A 20,896-nucleotide genomic window follows, 5' to 3' on the forward strand; every position below is an offset into this window, starting at 1 on the left:
TTAAGCCTATGGCCCAGGCACGTTTGGATAGAATGTCTATCACTGTTAAGATGTATTTAAAACCTCTGTTGTGTTTGGAGAACTGATGCCTATCCACCAAATCTGCCTGCCATTGCGTATCCACATCTGAAACAACGGTCTTGTTTCTTTTAAAACGTATTTGAGCTGGTTTGTGTAAAGTGTAAGCATCCTGGTCTGAAAGCCAGGCTGTTACCTGTTTTCTATTTAAAGTTTTACTATGCTTTTTGGCCATTTGAAAAAGAGGGTTCACCCCACTGAAGCTCCCAACTTCCCTGGGGGTGTAATATATTTTCTTTAACAGAGCCGTTTGTATAGAAATGACTATTATTGGTACCATCTTTTACTAACACGAATATGGAGGGGGACACATTCATATTGACACATTTAAATAAGTTTTATTAATTGCCTGGTTTAACACAACCTTTTACAGCCACCTGTAAAAATGGATGCCATGACCCCCTACCTTAAGGAAGTCTGAGCTGGTTCATTCTTCCATTTTGTCCTTTTCCAGATTTTCTTCTTGAGATCTGTGTCTCAGACATGAGCAAAAACAGCTGATGCAAGATATATTTACTCCTACAGGGCTACCGATGTGTAAGTTCTCAAAAGCCTCTAGAAAGGCATAGTCAAGCTGTTGAAAGATTTTCAGAAAAGAAACAGTATAAGCACCCCACTGCTTGTTTTTAGATTTACGCAATCCGAGGTCGGTTCCTAACCCCATTACATCCCATCCTCAACCATCACTTCTTAATCATTCATTTACCTGAGTCTTTTCTGTTTACCTTGTCTGCTGGTGACTCTTCCAAGCCATGATTGCCTTCCACCTCTAGGGGGGTGGACAATGAGAGGGTGTCACACTCATCAGGGTGCCTCACAAGGGTTTGGGTTTCGGGGTCGGGTTCCTGTGTATCCATCAATGGTTGAGTCAAAGGGCCCTCGTCAGAACTGTCGCTGATGTAGCACTTTCTCCACACAAATCCAAAGGTGCTCGGGGCTAAAAGAAAGTCTGAAGTTCTCATGGGGGTGGTGAAGGAGTTCATGTTTCCATGATTTCTAAAACACGCATTCTTGGTAAAAGATGGCCTCTTCTGCCTGGTACTTGGACTTATGGGGTAATGGTGCTGTGCTATGATTGGCAGAGGGTGCTGGGAGGAGTTCTTAGAGGGGTCACACGACCCTTTTCTGGGCGGTTCACACCATCCCAGAACTTGCCCAATTTTGGTCAAATCTGCTCTCAGGGCGGTCCTATGCGGCCGAAACCCATCACGATTGCTAGAGGGTGGTGGGAGGAGTTCTTGGAGGGGTCACATGAACCACTTCTGGACCTGTCACCCTGCCCCAGAATTCCTCCTCTCCGGGGTGGTCCCCAACAGCTGAAACCCCTCCTGATTGGTAGAGGGCAGTGGGAGGAGTTTTAGAGGGGTCCCATAAACCGCTTAAGGATGGGTCACCCCACCCTGGAACTCCCCCTAATGGGTCAAATCTCCTCTCGGGGTGGGCCTTTGGGGGGAAAAAACATCCTGATTGGTAGAGGATAGTGGGAGGAGTTCTTAGAGGGGGTCACATGACACACCTTGTTTCCGGTCATGTGTCCGCCTTGACCCTGGAAGTAATACCCCCATGGGGCGGGACTTCTGGTGACAGGTTGGCAGCGTTTAAGGGGTCAAGGGGCAGGGTTAGGGTTTGATTGACCATAGGGCCCTTATACTACTATCAGCAGGTGCAGAATGACCATAGAATGTGCAGTTGGCAGATTATAGGGTTGCTGGCACTGCCTTTTTGGAAGGTTAGACCTCAGTGAGGAAAATATTTCCATGGTCATAGCAGCCTGCTGTACTCTGCATAACATTTGTGAAGCCAAGGAGGAAAAGTTTCCCCAGAGGTGGAGTGTTGAGGTGAATCGCCTGGTGGCTGATTTTGAGCAGCCAGACACTAGGGTTATTAGAGGGGCTCAACAGGGGGCTATTTGAATCAGGAAGGTTTTGAAGCAGCATTGTAGTAATCTCTTTCTGTAATGCATTCAGCCAGGCACTGTTTACTTGCCACCTTAATGACCCTTCTAATGATTCCTGCCTGAGTGTTAATTGTAGTCTGCAAATGTGCTGATTACCACTCTGTATGAATTTCTGCTGCAATCACCATGTGTAGGTCACAAATAAAGAATCACTGTCTTTGTAAGACTACATTTTTATTAAACAGCAATACACAGATTTAACATTTCTTACAAGAGACATGACACTGAGTAGCACTCTGAAATGAGGATCTCACAGCTGTGTGTAAATCCAGCTGTTGTTATGGAAAATGTCCGCTGGCGTAGAGTGCAAAGGGTACTGCGGTGGGCTGGGACCATGCGAAGAATGTTTGGGGGGAGTTTGGGGAGGACATGGAACACACCTCTCTATGGGCTGCAGGGGGAGTCAAGCACATGTGTTCCAACTGGGACCTGAGCATCTCTGGTCCACCATGAGCTTTATCATCCGTTCCTGCCCTTCTATTATCTGCTCCTGCCCCCATCTGCTCTCCTGGATATCCAATCTAGTTTTTCATTTACTGTCTCTCTCTATGTTCTGTGCTCGCTATAAGCCTGCTCAGACAATTGTAGCATGTCTTGAAACATGTCCTCTGCCAGTGTGTAGGAGCTGGCCCCCAAGGGCACATTTGAATCAGCAGAAGAAACAATACACAGAATCAGTATTGTGTGTGCACTCAGTCTTGAATCATAGAAGTTGCATACACCTCTTTCTCACTTGCCCTTGGGAAGCACACAGCCTGGCCAGAGCACTAAACATGGTGAGTTTGGCTGGGAGTGGGGTGGGGAGGTGCAAGATGGGACAAAGGATCTGGGTGGTTTCAGAGGGGATTAGTGCAAGCGCCCAGGGACACTATTCTGAATACTGGCACAGTTTTCCACAGGTGAGGGGTGATCGAAGCTGAAATCACACTACTCGGGTAACCAAAGAGGGAAGGATGCATTTCCAGCATGCGGGCGGCTTCAGACAGGGTCCGTATGCTGCTCACCTGTGTGCTGCTTTGGTTCCTGCAGAAGTAATTGCTAACTAGCACGGAAAAGTTTCCTAAAAGAGGGGAAAAAACAGAGCAGCTCTGCCAAGGAACCTTCGGCAGAGGATTGCAGAGTATCTGCAGGAAATTTTCCTAGATGCCTTTATGGAGAATTCCCAGGAGATCTCGATGTGCATTAACAAACTTTTCTGCAAGACCCCCACTGCATAGCTGCACAGGGGTATGTGAAGCAAATGCAAACAGTACCTAGTATTGTTAATTTCAATCCCTTCTCCCAAGTGCACCATGTAACAAAATAAAGGACACCTATACCTCATACTCATGTAACCATGCAGTATCAAAGCAAAATAAATACTTAACGGAGCTTTCCTCTCTGACTTCAGGTGCACCTGAGCCAGACTGCTGGGACTGGCTATAACCCTCTGGAGTCAAAAAGAGGTTCTGGCTCACCAAGCCACTGGACGAGCCTCTCCCACCCCTTCCTCCAGCTTGACCTCCTCGTCCACACCTTCTTCCTCAGGATTAAGTCTACTGGCTGCTGCCTCCAGTCCCCCAGAAGTATCCAAGGGTCTCTGGGTAGTGGCGGTGGGGTTGCCAGAGAGCATGGCATGCAACTCCTTGTAAAAGCGGCATGTTTTCAGTGCCACACCAGAGTGACAGTTGGCTTCCCTTGCTTTCTGGTACACCTGCCTCAGCTCCTTTATCTTAGCATGGCACCGCTGCATATCCCTTTCATGCTCTTTCTCATCCATGCCATGAGCAGTCTGCTCATAGGTGTCAAAGTTCCTTCGGCTGCATCAGAGCTGCAACTGCACAGCCTCCTCTCCCAACAAATCCAGCAACTCCAGTGTACTCCAGGCAGGAGCACATAAAGGACACCTCTACCTCATGTATGGCTGACTCGAGAATACCTAAGGCCACGTTTTATGGTCAGTTAAATCAAGGTACCCATTCTCATGGGGGCCAGTGCAAACAATATAGACACACTGAAGTCATACTTGAAAGCATGTCTGGTTGACCCCAGCAACTGGGAAGCAATAATCCATGACAGAGAAAGATAGTGGCAGATTTGTCATGTTGCTATTAACTGCTTTGAAGCAAGGGGCATTAACATTTTATGTGAAAAACATGAACAGTCCAAAGCAAAGATACAACAGCATGCAATGGTCATGGACAATCTTGTCTGTCCCACATTTTACCCTGCCAGCAGTTCTCCCATTGGTCTGATCTCACAGATATGTGTTCACCGACAGCATTTGCGGAATCCTTGTATGTCCACAGCAATGTGAGACTCCATTCTATGTAAGCAAATGTTGTACTTGCCACATGTAGTTTACTCCAAATAGGAGAGGAAAATGTACACAAGACAGGTTCTATTAAGATATGATCTGCGTACTGAAGAAGTTTGAGAAAACTCTGGTGCAAACTTTGAATATGTTTTCTGTTCCCATATGTAAATACAGTTTAAAACAAAACTTGGATATTGATTAAGATTGAGACCAAAGCCCTCAGGTAAGTGGGGAAATGGGATACTGGGAGGAAGCAGGAGCGCGCGAGAGGGCAGGGCTCCTGCCTCATACTGAGAAAGAGGGACGATCAGCGAGTTATCTCAAGTGCCTATACACAAATGCAAGAAGCCTGGGAAACGAGCAGGGAGAACTGGAAGTCCTGGCACAGTCAAGGAATTATAATGTGATTGGAATAACAGAGACTTGGTGGGATAACTCACATGACTGGAGTACTGTTATGGATGGATATAAACTGTTCAGGAAGAACAGGCAGGGCAGAAAAGGTCGGGGAGTTGCACTGTATGTAAGGGAGCAGTATGACTGCTCAGAGCTCAAGTATGAAACTGCAGAAAAACCTGAGTGTCTCTGGATTAAGTTTAGAAGTGTAAGCAACAAGGGTGATGTCGTGGTGGGAGTCTGCTATAGACCACCGGACCAGGGGGATGAAGTGGACGAGGCTTTCTTCTGGCAACTCACGGAAGTTACTAGATTGCAGGCCCTGGTTCTCATGGGAGACTTCAATCACCCTGATATCTGCTGGGAGAGCAATACAGCAGTGCACAGACAATCCAAGAAGTTTTTGGAAAGCATAGGGGACAATTTCCTGGTGCAAGTGCTGGAGGAACCAACTAGGGGCAGAGCTCTTCTTGACCTGCTCCTCACAACCCGGGAAGAACTAGTAGGGGAAGCAAAAGTGGATGGGAACCTGGGAGGCAGTGACCATGAGATGGACGAGTTCAGGATCCTGACACGGGGAAGAAAGGAGAGCAGCAGAATACGGACCCTGGACTTCAGAAAAGCAGACTTTGACTCCCTAAGAGAACTGATGGGCATGATCCCCTGGGAGAATAACATGAGGGAGAAAGGAGTCCAGGAGAGCTGGCTGTATTTTAAAGAATCTTTATTGAGGTTACAGACACAAACCATCCCGATGTGTAGAAAGAATAGTAAATATGGCAGGCGACCAGCTTGGCTTAACAATGAAATCCTTGCTGATCTTAAACACAAAAAAGAAGCTTACAAGAAGTGGAAGATTGGACAAATGACCAGGGAAGAGTATAAAAATATTGTTCGGGGATGCAGGAGTGAAATCAGGAAGGCCAAATCACACCTGGAGTTGCAGCTAGCAAGAGATGTTAAGAGTAACAAGAAAGGCTTCTTCAGGTATGTTAGCAACAAGAAGAAAGTCAAGGAAAGTGTGGACCCCTTACTGAATGAGGGAGGCAACCTAGTGACAGAGGATGTGGAAAATGCTAATGTACTCAATGCTTTTTTTGCATTCTGTCTTCACAAACAAGGTCAGCTCCCAGACTATTGCACTGCGCAGCACAGCATGGGGAGGAGGGGACCAGCCCTCTGTGGAGAAAGAAGTGGCTCAGGACTATTTAGAAAAGCTGGACGAGCACAAGTACACGGGGCTGGATGCGCTGCACCTGAGAGTGCTAAAGGAGTTGGTGGATGTGATTGCAGAGCCATTGGCCATTATCTTTGAAAACTCATGGCGATCTGGGAAAGTCCCGGACGAATGGAAAAAGGCTAATGTAGTGCCCATCTTTAAAAACGGGAAGGAGGAGGATCCTGGGAACTACAGGCCAGTCAGCCTCACCTCAGTCCCTGGAAAAATCATGGAGCAGGTCCTCAAGGAATCAATTCTGAAGCACTTAGAGGAGAGGAAAGTGATCAGGAACAGTCAGCATGGATTCACCAAGGGCAAGTCATGCCTGACTAATTTAATTGTCTTCTATGACGAGATAACTGGCTCTGTGGATGAGGGGAAAGCGGTGGACGTGTTGTTCCTTGACTTTAGCAAAGCTTTTGACACGGTCTCCCCCAGTATTCTTGCCAGCAAGTTAAAGAAGTATGGGCTGGATGAATGGACTATAAGGTGGATAGAAAGTTGGCTAGATTGTCGGGCTCAACGGATAGTGATCAATGGCTCCATGTCTAGTTGGCAGCTGGTAACAAGTGGAGTGCCCCAAGGGTCAGTCCTCAGGCAGGTTTTGTTCAATATCTTCATAAATGATCTAGAGGATGGTGTGGATTGCACCCTCAGCAAGTTTTGCAGATGACACTAAACTGGGAGGAGAGGTAGATAAGCTGGAGGGTAGGGATAGGATACAGAGGGACCTAGACAAATTAGAGGATTTGGACAAAAGAAATCTGATGAGGTTCAACAAGGACAAGCGCAGAGTCCTCACTTAGGACGGAAGAACCCCATGCACCGCTACAGACTAGGGACTGAATGGCTCGGCAGCAGTTCTGCAGAAAAGGACCTAGGGGTTACAGTGGACGAGAAGCTGGATATGAGTCAACAGCGTGCCCTTGTTGCCAAGAAGGCCAATGGCATTTTGGGATGTATAAGTAGGGGCACTGCCAGCAGATCGAAGGACATGATCTTTCCCCTCTATTCAACATTGGTGAGGCCTCATCGGGAGTACTGTGTCCAGTTTTGGGCCCCACACTACAAGAAGGATGTGGAAAAATTGGAAAGCATCCAGCGGAGGGCAACAAAAATGATTAGGGGACTGGAATACATGACTTATGAGGAGAGGCTGAGAGAACTGGGATTGTTTAGTCTGCGGAAGAGAAGAATGAGGGGGGATTTGATAGCTGCTTTCAACTACCTGAAAGGGGGTTCCAAAGAGGATAGATCTAGACTGTTCTCAGTGGTAGCTGATGACAGAACAAGGAGTAATGGTCTCAAGTTGCAGTGGGGGAGGTTTAGGTTGGATATTAGGAAAAAATTTTTACTAGGAGGGTGGTTTCAGAGTAACAGCCGTGTTAGTCTGTATTCGCAAAAAGAAAAGGAGTACTTGTGGCACCTTAGAGACTAACCAATTTATTTGAGCATGAGCTTTCGTGAGCTACAGCTCACTGGAATGCTTTACCTAGGGAGGTGGTGGAATCTCCTTCCTTAGATATTTTTAAGGCCAGGCTTGACAAAGCCCTGGCTGGGATGATTTAGTTGGGGATTGGTCCTGCTTTGAGCAGGGGGTTGGACTACATGACCTCTTGAGGTCCCTTCCAACCCTTCTATGATTCCATGATTAGATTTACTGCTTTGTTACCAAAGATGATTACAAGATGGAAAAAATAAAGTTGCTCATGTGGATTCAGTTATAGCATGAATGTTTAATGCTATAATATTACTTTACTAATACTAACAGACAATCACATTCAGAGTAGTTTTGCGAACCTTCCAGATTAAGCATCAACATAGTTGAAGGGATTTCTTACATATTATAATGTGAGCCAGTAGGTGGCATGAGAAAGCTGTTTCAGTCCTGCCCACAGTTTATCTCCATGCATGATAGGATGACCACCACCCTTCTGAACAAAATCTGATCTAGAGAGTTACGCACAAAGTCTATGAGTTCCATTTAGTATTTGCCTGGAAGGATGGTGTGGTTTCTATAGCTTTTTTTGACATGAGTATATAGTATTTGCTCAAGAAAAATATGCCTTGATGAATGTTAAACAAATTCTGAAATGAGAAATGAAATGTTTTGATCTGAATAGAAATCTAAAGTTAATTCACACACAAAAACATGCAGAGCCAGTGTGAGTGTAGCAGAGGCTCCCTTTAAATATATTTTATGAGGAACTCATTAAAGGGGCCTGCAGACTCAGAAGATTGGAAATGGGACACCGAGTTTTTCACATCTGGGTTGCCAATTGAAATCCAGCAAAGGTCATTACTGACAGATAGTTGTTACCCAAGGATGGCTACTTTGCAGTCTTTGGGAAAGGAGATTGTGGGCTCAATTTGATTCCTATTGACAGGTTGCAACTTCATAATCAGCACTGAAGTGTCAGACTATGCAATGAGTGGACCTAGATCAGGGGTAGGCAAACTATAGCCCACGGACCGCATCCGGCCCACCAGCCCTTTTAATCCGGCTCTCAAGCTCCCACTGGGGAGCAGGTTCTGGGGCTTACGCTGCTCTAGCGCTCCAGCTGGGGAGCAGGGTTGGGGGCTGTTTCACTCGGCTCCCAGAAGCAGCGGCATGTCCCCCATCTAGCTCCTATGCATAGGGGCAGCCAGGAGTCTCCACTCCACATGCTTCCTCTTCCCCAAGCGCTGCCACCACAGCTCCCATTGGCCAGGAACCAGCACTCAGCAGAGCTGCCTGGCCGCGCCTCTGCATAGGAGCTGGAGAATGCTTCCAGGAGCTGCTTGAGGTAAGCAAGCAGCAGAGCTGCCTGGCCGCGCCTCCGCATAGGAGCTGCCGATGCTTCCAGGAGCTGCTTGAGATAAGCGCTGACTGGAGCCTGTGCCCCTGAGCCACTCCAAACCCGTCATATCCCAGTTCCCCTGCAGAGCCTGCATCCCCAGCCAGAGCCCTCACCTCCCCAAAACCCACCCTCCCTACCTCAGCCCGGAGCCCTCTCCCACACTGTGAAGTCCTCATTTCTGGCCCCACTCTGGAGCCCGCACTCCAACCCCAATTTCCTGAGCATTCATGGCCTGCCATACAATTTCTATATCCGGATGTGGCCCTTGGGCCAAAAAGTGTGCCCAACCATCACCTCGATCCTAAACTATTTTCACTCCCCTTGAGGCTCCCAGATCAGAGTCAGTGTGGGAAACCAGAAAGAACTTCAGTCTCTAAGGCTGTCAGGGTTCCTCTCCCACTCTGAACTCTGGGGTACAGATGTGGGGACAAACATGAAAGACCCCCTAAGCTTATTCTTACCAGCTTAGGTTAAAACTTCCTCAAGGCACAGACTCCCTTCTTGTCTTGGGATTGCTGCCACCACCAAGTGATTTAACAAACAATGAGGGAAAGGACCACGTGGAGTCCTATTCCCCCCAAATATTCCCACAAGCCTATAAACCCCCTTTCCTGGGGAGGCTTGAGAATAATATCCTAACCAATTGGTTACAAAATGATCAAAGACCCAAGCTCCTGGGTCTTGGAACAATGGAAAAATCAGTCAGGTTCTTAAAAAGAAGTATTTTATTTAAAGAGAAAAAGGTAGAAGAATCACCTCTGTAAACTTAGGCTGGTAGTTAACCTTACAGAGTAGCAGAAAATTCAAAGAGCACAGAGGAACCCCCTCTAGCCTTAGTTTCAAAGTTACAACAAAACAGGGATAAGCCTCCCTCTAGCAAAGGGAAAATTCACAAGTTGAGAAAACAAAGGTAAACTAATACGCCTTGCCTGGCTATTACTTACAAGTTTGAAATATGAGAGACTTGTTCAGGAAGATTTGGAGAACATGGATTGATGTCCAGTCCCTTTTAGTCCCAAGAGCGAACGGCCACAGAAAACAAAGAACCCAAAACAAAACCTCTCCCCCCACACCAGATTTGAAAGTATCTTTTGTCCCCATTGGTTCCTTTGGTCAGGTGCCAACCAGGTTACTTGATCTTCTTAACCCCTTACAGGTAAGGAGGAATTTAGGCTACCCCTATGGTTATGACAAAGGCTGACCAGCTAGCCCTTTACATCAGCACTGAATCTGGCTGAAATATTAAAAAAACATTATTAATCCCATCACCCCAACACCTTACTTTATCAGCACAGCATGTTATGGTCACTGTGTAAACTAGAGGGCTTTTGTAGGCTTTTGTAAACTCTGTTGCTTTTGTAGGCCAAGCACATTTCATGTCCCAGGGGCACCTTCCTCCTCTATTTCCCCCTCAAACTCTCTATGTGCCACCCTTCCATCTCCTCTATTTCAGGGACCCCCAGCAACCTCCTCACCCCTCCCTTATGCCAGGGATTCTCTGTGTCCTTCATTTTCCCCCTATGCCAGGGGCACTGTGTAACCCATTCTACCCTCTGCCACGTGGCAGGAGCTGTGTGTGCCCCCCAAGCTATTGTCCTTCATTGTCCTTCTCATTCTCTGTCCTTTCCCACAGGTTGCGATTCTTGCTCATACCAGGGTCTCCTATTTCCCCGCACATCCCACCAGAGATTCCCATGTGCTCCCTCTACCAGAGGCTCTGTGCACTATCCGACTTTCCCCCATATCAGGAGCTCCATGTGCCCCATTCTACTCCACCATTCTTATTGCTCTTCTTTCTGATAAGTCAATGAGGGTGTCAAAATCAAAATGGTTTTGGCCACTGAAGCCTAGAACATTACCTGAAATTTTGGAATTGATTAGATGCAGCATTCAAAAGTTATCATGTTACAGACAAACAGGCAAAAAGAGAAATGCCATTGAGCTGAGTGTAAGATCTCACTTTGCTCAGGAAACAAACTGCTGCAGCACTCCTGTCCTGACACAACTTTTGAATCACACACACATGCCCACCCATCAGCTTCTTGCCAGCTGCCAGTCTCCCCAGCAACTCCTCTCTGCCCCTCAGAAATCTTCCTGTTGCTCTTCAGTTCTTCCTTCACCATTTGTTTTCCAGCTTTTCTTCCCAAGCTGCCTCCCTGGCTTCTGCTGCCCCCTCCTTTCCACTATAATGCTTCTCTCACCCCTCCCCATTTGCTTTCTTCTTTCTAGCTACAGCTTCTCTCTGCCTTTCTCTGCTTAGCTGGTCTTTCCATCTCTCCCCTGCTTCAATGGCTCCAGCCAAGCACTGCTTCCCTGATGCAGTTGCTCTCCAGATGCCTCTTTCTCAATGGCCTTTCTAGTCCCACACCCAGCCTCACCCCGTTTAAATACCTCCTTCCCCACCTCTCCATTACTAATCCTGCTGCTTCCCGCCTACTTCTTCGCTACTCACTCCTCCAACTCTTCCTCATTGCAAAAGTTCTCCAGCGACCTCCTACCACTACAGCTTCTTTCCTCAGCTTGTCTTTCTAGCACTTCAGTGGCTTCCACACGTACACACTTCTCTGTTTCTGCTCCTGCTCTACTTGTCTCTTCCTCCTCCTGTCCCTCTCCCACTACTTTTTTCCACCCACTTATCCCACCCTGCTCAGAAACACACATCCCTGATGAACTCAAAGGTTGCAATCCAATCTTTCCTCATAAGAAATGAGTCTACTTTCCCAGCCTTTCCCTTATCCACATTTCACTCCCCACATGACATCCCAGTTACCCTCCTTGCTCACTTCATTTCCCCTCCATCACTTCTAATCCATTTTGGTTCTTATAACATCCTCGTCAGTATAGTGGCTGAACACTTATTACCTAATATCATTCTGTCCCTACTTCATCCATCCATTGCCCACAGCCCAATTATTCTGTCTTTAGGAACCATCCCCTTCTCCTGTTTGCCTCTACCCAGCTGCAGCGGCACAGAAGCCAGCAAACAGAGCTGTAAACAGGGGAGTTTGTAAGGGGAGTTTGGGGGGGAAGGATAAGAATCAGGCAAAGGAACAGACAGGCTAGTGAAGGGAGTGTGTGGTGGTCTGGTTGTGTTTTGGTGCTCGTTGGGGGGTTTGTTTTGCTGAGGGTGGTGGTGTTTTGGTTTGGTTTGTGTTTCCCAGACTAACAGGACATAGGTGAGAAGGCTATGACAGACACAGAGGCAGCAGTGGTAGTGACCCAAGTACTGGAAGACATAATGAAGATGACTGGATGTAGAAACTGTGGCATGTACATGATCCTGGAAGGGGTACCTGAAAAGAATTTTGTCTGCATGAAGTGCCGCCTGTTAGAGCTGATGGAAGAAAAGATCCTAGGACTGGAGATGCAGGTGGAGACTCTGGTTGAGTTTAGAAGGGGGTTCGAGTGGATGATGGAGCAAAGACATGAGGCGGCTGAAGGGAAAAGCTCAGACTTGCAGATGGAAGCAGGACCAAAGAACTCTGAGGGGATACTGCTGGGTGAGGAAAGTGAACTAAGAGAACCAGCCACAGAAAAAGATGGGCCAGTGAAGGAGAAACAGAGCTCAGGAACAGGTTTGTGGAGTTGGAAAATGAAGAAGGGGCACAGCAGGTGGTCACTGAAGGTGCGAGGGCAAGGAAGAAGAGAAGAGCAGATAGTCCTATAGGAAGAAGGCAAGAGTCAATGGAGATAACACCAAATATGAGCCCCAGGAGGATACGGGATGGCTTGCAGAGGATTGCAAGGGACAATAGGAATCGAGAGGACTTGCAGCCAGATGGAACAGGGGATGGACTGGAGAATTGCACCACTGCCAGGAAAAGGCAGGTCTACGTGATTGGAGACTCATTATTGAGAAGAATAGACAGGCCTGTAACAAGAGCTGATCCAGAGAACAGAAGGGTGTGCTGTCTGCCGGGTGCTAAGATACGGGATGTGGACCTGAGGCTGAAGAGGATCCTAACGGGAGCAAGAAAGAATCCATTGATTATCCTTCATGTGGGAACAAATGATATGGCTAGATTCCCACTGGAACGTATCAAGGGAGACTACGCCAGGCTGGGGAAGACGCTTAAGGAAATCGAGGCTCAGGTGATCTTCGGTGGGATTCTGCCTGTTCCCAGAGAAGGGCAACAAAGGTGTGACAAGATTATGATGCTCAACAGATGGCTCAGGCAGTGGTGCTATAAGGAGGCTTTAGGATATATGGCCACTGGGAAGCATTCATGGACAGAGGACTATTCTCTCGGGATGGACTTCATCTGAGTAAGGAGGGAAATAGACTTCTAGGATGGAGGATGGTACAACTGATCAAGAGAGCTTTAAACTAGGAATTTGGGGGAGATGGTTGGGAGATGTCCAGGTAATCTCCATGGCAGATTTTCTCTTTGAGAGGGAAGAAAATGAAGTAAGAAAGGATACAGTAGTGGGTAGGAGAATGGACATAAGGCGGAAGAGCAGTGTACATACCAATCTAATAGGTAATATTGGCAATAGAATGTCAGCCCAATCAGGTAAAGAATGTGAGCGAAGCCAAACAGCAAGAATTAAGATGTTTGTACGCTAATGCGAGGAGCCTAGGTAACAAAATGGAGGAACTAGAGCTACTGGTGCAGGAAGTGAAACCAGATATTATAGGGATACAGAAACATAGTGGAATAGTCGTCATGACTGGAGTACGGGTAATGAAGGGTATGTGCTGTTCGGGAAAGACAGAAATAAAGGCAAAGGTGGTGGAGTAGCACTGTATATCAATGATGAGGTAGACTGTAAAGAAATAAGAAGTGATGGAATGGTTAAGACAGAGTCCATCTGGGCAAAAATCACATTGGGGAAGAAAGCTACTAGAGCCTCCCCTGGGATAGTGCTTGGGGTGTGCTATAGACCGCCGGGATCCGATTTGGATATGGATAGAGACCTCTTTAATGTTTTTAAAGAAGTAAATACTAATGGGAATCGATCATGGGAGACTTTAACTTCCCAGATATAGACTGGAAGACAAGTGCTAGTAATAATAATAGGGCTCAGATTTTCCTGGATACGAAAGGGGATGGATTCCTTCACCAAGTAGTTGCTGAACCGACTGGAGGGGATGCCATTTTAGATTTGGTTTTGGTGAGTAGTGAGGACCTCATAGAAGAAATGGTTGTAGGGGACACCCTTGGTTCGGGCGATCATGAGCTAATTCAGTTCAAACTAAATGGAAGGATAAACAAAAATAGATCTGTGACTAGGGTTTTAGATTTCAAAAAGGCTAACTTTAAAAAATTAAGGAAATTAGTTAGGGAAGTGGATTGGACTGAAAAACTTGTGGATCTAAAGGCAGAGGAAGCCTGGAATTACTTCAAGTCAAAGTTGCAGAAACAATCAGCAGCCTGCATCCCAAGAAAGGGGAAAAAATTCATAGGCAGGAGTTGTAGACCAAGCTGGATGAGCAAGCATCTCAGAGAGGTGATTAAGAAAAAGGAGAGAGCCTACAAGGAGTGGAAGATGGGAGGGATTAGCAAGGAAAGCTACCTTACTGAGGTCAGAACATGTAGGGATAAAGTGAGAAAGGCCAAAAGCCATGTAGAGTTGGACCTTGCAAAGGGAATTAAAAGCAATAGTAAAAGGTTCTATAGCCATATAAATAAGAAGAAAACAAAAAAAGAAGTGGGACTGCTTAACACTGAGGATGGAGTGGAGGTTAAGGATAATGTAGGCATGGCCCAATATCTAAACAAATACTTTGCCTCAGTCTTTAATGAGGTTAATGAGGAGCTTAGGGATAATGGTAGGATGACAAATGGGAATGAGGATATGGAGGCAGATATTACCACATCCGAGGTAGAAGCCAAACTCAAACAGCTTAATGGGACTAAATCGAAGGGCCAGCATAATCTTCATCCAAGAATATTAAAGGAACTGGCACATGAAATTGAAAGCCCATTAGCTAGAATTTTTACTCAATCTGCAAACTCAGGGATTGTACCATATGACTGGAGAATTGCTAACGTAGTTCCTATTTTTAAGAAAGGTAAAAAAAAACGATCCGGTAATTACAGGCCTATTAGTTTGACATCTGTAGTATGCAAGATCTTGGAAAAAATTTTGAACTAGAAAGTAGTTAAGGACATTGAGATCAATGGTAATTGGGACAAAATACAACATGGCTTTACAAAAGGTAGATTGTATCAAACCAACCTGATCTCCTTCTTTGAGAAGGTAACAGATTATTTAGACAAAGGGAACGCAGTGGATCAATTTTACCTCGATTTCAGTAAGGCATTTGATATGATTCCACATGGAGAATTATTAGCTAAATTGGAAAAGATGGGGATCAATATGAAAATTGAAAGGTGGATAAGGAACTGGTTAAAGGGGAGACTACAGCGGGTCACACTGAAAGGTGAACTGTCAGGCTGGAAGGAGGTTTAGTGGAGTTCCTCAAGGATCGGTTTTGGGACCAATCTTAGTCTTTTTATTACTGACCTTGGCACAAAAAGTGGGAATGTGCTAATAAAGTTTGCGGACGACACAGAGCTGGGAGGTATTGCCAATACAGAGAAGGACCGGGATATCACACAGGAAGATCTGGATGACCTTGTAAACTGGAGTAATAGTAATAGGATGAAATTTAATAGTGAAAAATGCAAGGTCATGCATTTAGGGATTAATAAGAAGAATTTCTGTTATAAACTGGGGACGCATCATTTGGAAGTAACAGAGGAGGAGAAGGACCTCGGAGTATTGGTTGATCACAGGATGACTATGAAACATCAATGTGATATCGCCTTGAAAAAAACTAATGCGGTCTTGGGATGCATCAGGCGAGGTATTTCCAGTAGAGATAAGGAGGTGTTAGTACTGTTATACAAGGCACTAGTGAGACTTCATCTGAAATATTGTATGCAGTTCTGGTCGCCCATGTTTAAGAAGAATGAATTCAAACTGGAACAGGTACAGAGAAGGGCTACTAGGATGATCCGAGGAATGGAAAACCTGTCTTATTAAAAGGAGACTCAAGGAGCTTGGCTTGTTTAGCCTAACCAAAAGAAGGCTGAGAGGAGATATGATTGCTATCTATCAATATATCAGAGAGATAAATACCACGGAGGGAGAAGAATTATTTAAGCTCATTACCAATATGGACACAAGAACAAATGGATATAAATTGGCCATCAGGAAGTTTAGACTTGAAATTAGACAAAGTATTGTCACTTTGGATGGGCTATCACCAGCAGGAGAGTGAATTTGTGTGGGGGGGTGGAGGGTGAGAAAACCTGGATTTGTGCTGGAAATGGCCCAACTTGATGATCACTTTAGATAAGCTATTACCAGCAGGACAGTGGGGTGGGAGGAGGTATTGTTTCATATTCTCTGTGTGTATATAAAGTCTGCTGCAGTTTCCACGGTATGCATCCGATGAAGTGAGCTGTAGCTCACGAAAGCTCATGCTCAAATAAATTGGTTAGTCTCTAAGGTGCCACAAGTACTCCTTTTCTTTTTGCGAATACAGACTAACACGGCTGTTACTCTGAAACCATCAGAGGAGTGAAGTTCTGGAACAGCCTTCCAAGGGAAGCAATGGGGGCAAAAGACACATCTGCCTTCAAGACTAAGCTTGATAAGTTTATGGAGGAGATGATATGATGGGATAGCCTAATTTTGTTATTAATTCATCTTCGACTACTAGTGGTAGATATGCCCAATGGCCTGTGATGGGATGTTAGATGGGGTGGGATCTGAGTTACTACAGAGAATTCTTTCCTGGGTGCCTGGCTGGTGAGTCTTGTCCACATGCTCAGGGTTTAGCTGATCACCATATTTGGGGTCGGGAAGGAATTTTCCTCCAGGGCAGATTGGCAGAGGCCATGGAGGTTTTTCGCCTTCCTCTGCAGCGTGGGGCATGAGTCACTTGCTGGAGGATCCTCTGCACCTTGAAGTCTTTAAACCACGATTTGAGGACTTCAGTAGCTCAGACATAAGTTAGGGGTTTGTTATAGGAGTTGGTGGGTGAGATTCTGTGGCCTGCACTGTGCAGGAGGTCAGACTAGACTATCATAATGGTCCCTTCTGACCTTAAAATCTATGATTCTATGATCATATTCTTTTCTTTTGTTTTCTTTCCCATCAAGACATTTTCTGGGCAGATGCTCGCTCTTTCCTAATTAGTCTCCTTCCACCTCTCCATGAATTTCAAACAACAAGAAGAATTAGAGATTTAAAACACTTAGGCCTTGTCTATGTAGGAAAATTGACTAGCATAGTGATAGCAGAATAAACTATTTCAGAGTAAGGTATTCTGAAATAGCTCCCTGTGTGGACACTTTGTTGTGGAATAAAAGTCACTTTTATTCTGGAACAGTGTGTCCACATGGAGAGCTATACCAGAGTAGCTATTGCAGATTAGTTTATTCCACAATAGCTATACCAATTTCCCTTTTTAGACATACTCTTAGCTCTGGTCTACACTACGGGATTAGGTCGAATTTAGCTGCGTTAGGTCGAATTTAGCCGCGTTAGGTCGATTTAAAAATGACTGTCCACACAACCAAACCTGTTCCGTCGACCTAAAGGGCTCTTAAAATTGACTTCTGTACTCCTCCTCGATAAGGTTGACCCTTGCTGGGTCGAATTTGGGGTAGTGTGGATGCAAATTGACGGTATTGGCCTCTGGGAGCTATCTCAGAGTGCTCCATTGTGACCACTCTGGACAGCATTTTCAACTCCGATGCACTAGCCAGGTACACAGGAAAAGCCCCAGAAACTTTTGAATTTCATTTCCTGTTTGGTCAGCGTGGCGAACTCAGCAGCACAGGTGACCATGCAATCCCCCCAGAATCGCAAACGAGCTCCAGCATGGACTGAAAGGGGGAAACTGGATCTGATTGATGTATGGGGAAAAGCATCTGTGCAGGCCGAACTCCGATCAAAAAGAAGAAATGCAAATATATATGCCAAAATCTCACAGGGCATGTTGGAGGGAGGCTACAACAGGGACACACAGCTGTGCCACGTGAAAGTTAAGGAGCTCAGGCAAGCCTACCAAAAGACAAAGGAGGCAAACGGTTGCTCCGGGTCACAGCCCCATACATGCTGCTTCTATGATCATCTGGATGGCATTCTAGGGGAGAACCCTACCACTACCCCACCACTGTCTGTGGACACCTGCAAGGGGGGAGTCTCATGCAACAGGGAGGAGGATTTTGTGGATGAGGAGGAGGAGGAGAATGCGCAGCAGGCAAGCGGTGAATCCGTTCTCCCCAGCAGCCAGGACCTTTTCATCACCCTAGAGCCAATACCCTCCCAAAGTGGGATCCCCATCCCTGAAGCTGGAGAAGGCACCTCTGGTGAGTGCACATTTGTAACTACAGTACAGGGTTTAAAAGCAATAGCGTTTAACGTTTGATTTGCCCTGAAGAATGGGATGCATTCGTGGCCAGTACAGCTACTGGAAAAATCTGTTCACATGTCTGGGGATGGAGCGGGAATCCTCCAGGGACATCTCCATGAAACTCTCCTGGATGTACCCTGAAAGCCTTTGCAGAAGGTTTCTGGGGGAGGGCTGCCTTATTTCGTCCTCCATGGTAGGACACTTTACCACACCAAGCCAGTATAAAGTATTCTGGAATCATTGCAGCACAAAGCATGGCAGCGAATGGTCCTAGGTTTTGGTCACATTAATTCAACATTCGGTCTTTATCTTTCTGTGTCAGCCTCAGTAGAGTGATATCATTCATCGTCACCTGGTTGAAATAGTGGAATTTTTGTAAGAGAACAGTAAAAGGACCCCGTTCATACTGGGCTGTTTGCGCTTGGCTAAAAGGGATCATCCCAGAGAATAGCCATATGGCAGAGGGGAGGGGTGAAGGGATCATCCCGGAGAATAGCCACACGGAAGGGTGGGGAGAGGTGTGTGCTGCACATCCACCCTAAAACCACAGCCCCTCCTTTTAAATGTGAAACCCAACCCATTGCTTACTCTGGAACAGGAGGGCGCTGCAGTTTGAAAACATTTCCACATGTTATGAAGGCATAAGAAGCCAACCCCATGTACCCTTTGGTTTACCATGGCTGCCTGGAAAACGAATTCTGTTGCCCAGCCGTATGTGTGTGATGTGACACCATACTGGCAGGCACTCAATATAAAAGGGAAAATACGACCTTGTACCTAAACCACATGTGCTGTCTGCTGTGAATTGCTTGATTCACTGTGAAAGAGTCTTCTCAGAAATGTATCATCTTCAATTTTAGTCTCCCATTTTATTTCCCCCCGGATGCAAATGTTTCTACGCTCCCCCTATCATCTCCGTCCCTGAGGTTATTGCAGATTAGAAGGTGAAAAAACGCACTCGCGATGACACATTTGCCGAGCTCATGCAGTCCTCCCGCACTGATAGGGCAGAGCTTAATGCATGAAGGCATTCAGTGGCAGAAGCCAGGAAAGAATTAAGTGAGCGCGAAGAGCAGAGGCAGGATGCGATGCTGAGGCTAATGGGGGAGCAAACAGACATGAAGGAAGCATCTGTTGGAGCTGCAGGAAAGCCAACAAGAGCACAGACCCCCCCCACTGCATCCACTGTATAACCGCATGCCCTCCCGCCCAAGTTCCATATGCGCCTCACCCAGATGCCCAAGAAGAGGGGGAGACTCTGAGAACCCAACCACTCCACTCCTGAGTATGGTCCAAGCAACAGAAGGCTGTCATTCAAACAGTTTGATTGTTAGTGTGACTACAATAAACAATGTGGCCTTGTCCTTCCCTCCTCCCCCACCCCACCCGGGCTACCTTGTTGTTGGTTATCTCATTTTTTTTTTAATTATTAAAGAAAGAATGCATGGTGTCAAGGTTCCTCCCCCACTCTGAACTCTAGGGTACAGATGTGGGGACCTGCATGAAAAAACCTCCTAAGCTTATCTTTACCAGCTTAGGTCAAAACTTCCCCAAGGTACAAAATATTCCCCCCGTTGTCCTTGGACTGGCCGCTACCACCACCAGACTAATACTGGTTACTGGGGAAGAGCTGTTTGGACGCGTCTTTCCCCCCAAAATACTTCCCAAAACCCTGCACCTCACTTTCTGGACAAGGTTTGGTAAAAAGCCTCACCAATTTGCCTAGGTGACTACAGACCCAGACCCTTGGATCTTAAGAACAATGAACAATCCTCCCAACACTTGCACCCCCCCTTTCCTGGGAAATGTTGGATAAAAAGCCTCACCAATTTGCATAGGTGACCACAGACCCAAACCCTTGGATCTGAAAACAATGAAAAAGCATTCAGTGTTTTACAAGAAGACTTTTAATAAAAAATAGAAGTAAATAGAAATAAAGAAATCCCCCCTGTAAAATCAGGATGGTAGATATCTTACAGGGTAATTAGATTCAAAAACATAGAGAACCCCTCTAGGCAAAACCTTAAGTTACAAAAAAGATACACAGACAGAAATAGTTATTCTATTCAGCACAATTCTTTTCTCAGCCATTTAAAGAAATCATAATCTAACACATACCTAGCTAGATTACTTACTAAAAGTTCTAAGACTCCATTCCTGTTCTGTCCCTGGCAAGAGCAGCATACAGACAGACCCAGACCCTTTGTTTCTCTCCCTCCTCCCAGCTTTTGAAAGTATCTTGTCTCCTCATTGGTCATTTTGGTCAGGTGCCAGCGAGGTTACCTTTAGCTTCTTAACCCTTTACAGGTGAGAGGAGCTTTCCCCTGGCCAGGAGGGATTTCAAAGGGGTTTACCCTTCCCTTTATATTTATGACACATGGTTTCAAAACAATAGTTACTTTATTTCGAAGGGAGGCGGGTGATTGGCTTACAGGGAATTAAAATCAACAAAGGGGGCGGGTTTGCAGCAAGGAGAAACACACACAACTGTCACGTTGTAGCCTGGCCAGTCATGAAACTGGTTTTCAAAGCCTCTCTGATGTGCAGTGCACCTAGCTGTGCTCTTCTAATTGCCCTGGTGTCTGGCTGCTAAAAATCGGACATCAGGCAATTTGCCTCAACTTCCCATCCTGCCATAAATGTCTCCTCCTTACTCTCATAGATATTATGGAGCACATAGCAACCAGCAATAACAATGGGAATGTTGGTTGCGCTGAGGTCTGACGTAGTCAGC

General features: G+C 46.1%; 1 long non-coding RNA gene across 1 annotated transcript in view; it reads right to left on the reverse strand.

Annotated features, from left to right (window-relative positions):
* Positions 1-431: 431 nt before the first annotated feature.
* Positions 432-20,896, reverse strand: part of LOC140905076 (uncharacterized) — a 30,182-nt gene continuing 9,717 nt past the window's right edge. Inside the window, exons 2-3 of the long non-coding RNA XR_012156737.2 lie at positions 804-1,015; positions 432-652 (exon numbers count right to left, since the gene is read on the reverse strand). This is a non-coding gene — a long non-coding RNA (uncharacterized LOC140905076). The remainder of the gene's footprint in view (positions 653-803; positions 1,016-20,896) is intronic.

Source organism: Lepidochelys kempii, chromosome 1, assembly GCF_965140285.1.
Source record: "Lepidochelys kempii isolate rLepKem1 chromosome 1, rLepKem1.hap1, whole genome shotgun sequence".
Taxonomy (NCBI): Eukaryota; Metazoa; Chordata; order Testudines; family Cheloniidae; genus Lepidochelys; species Lepidochelys kempii.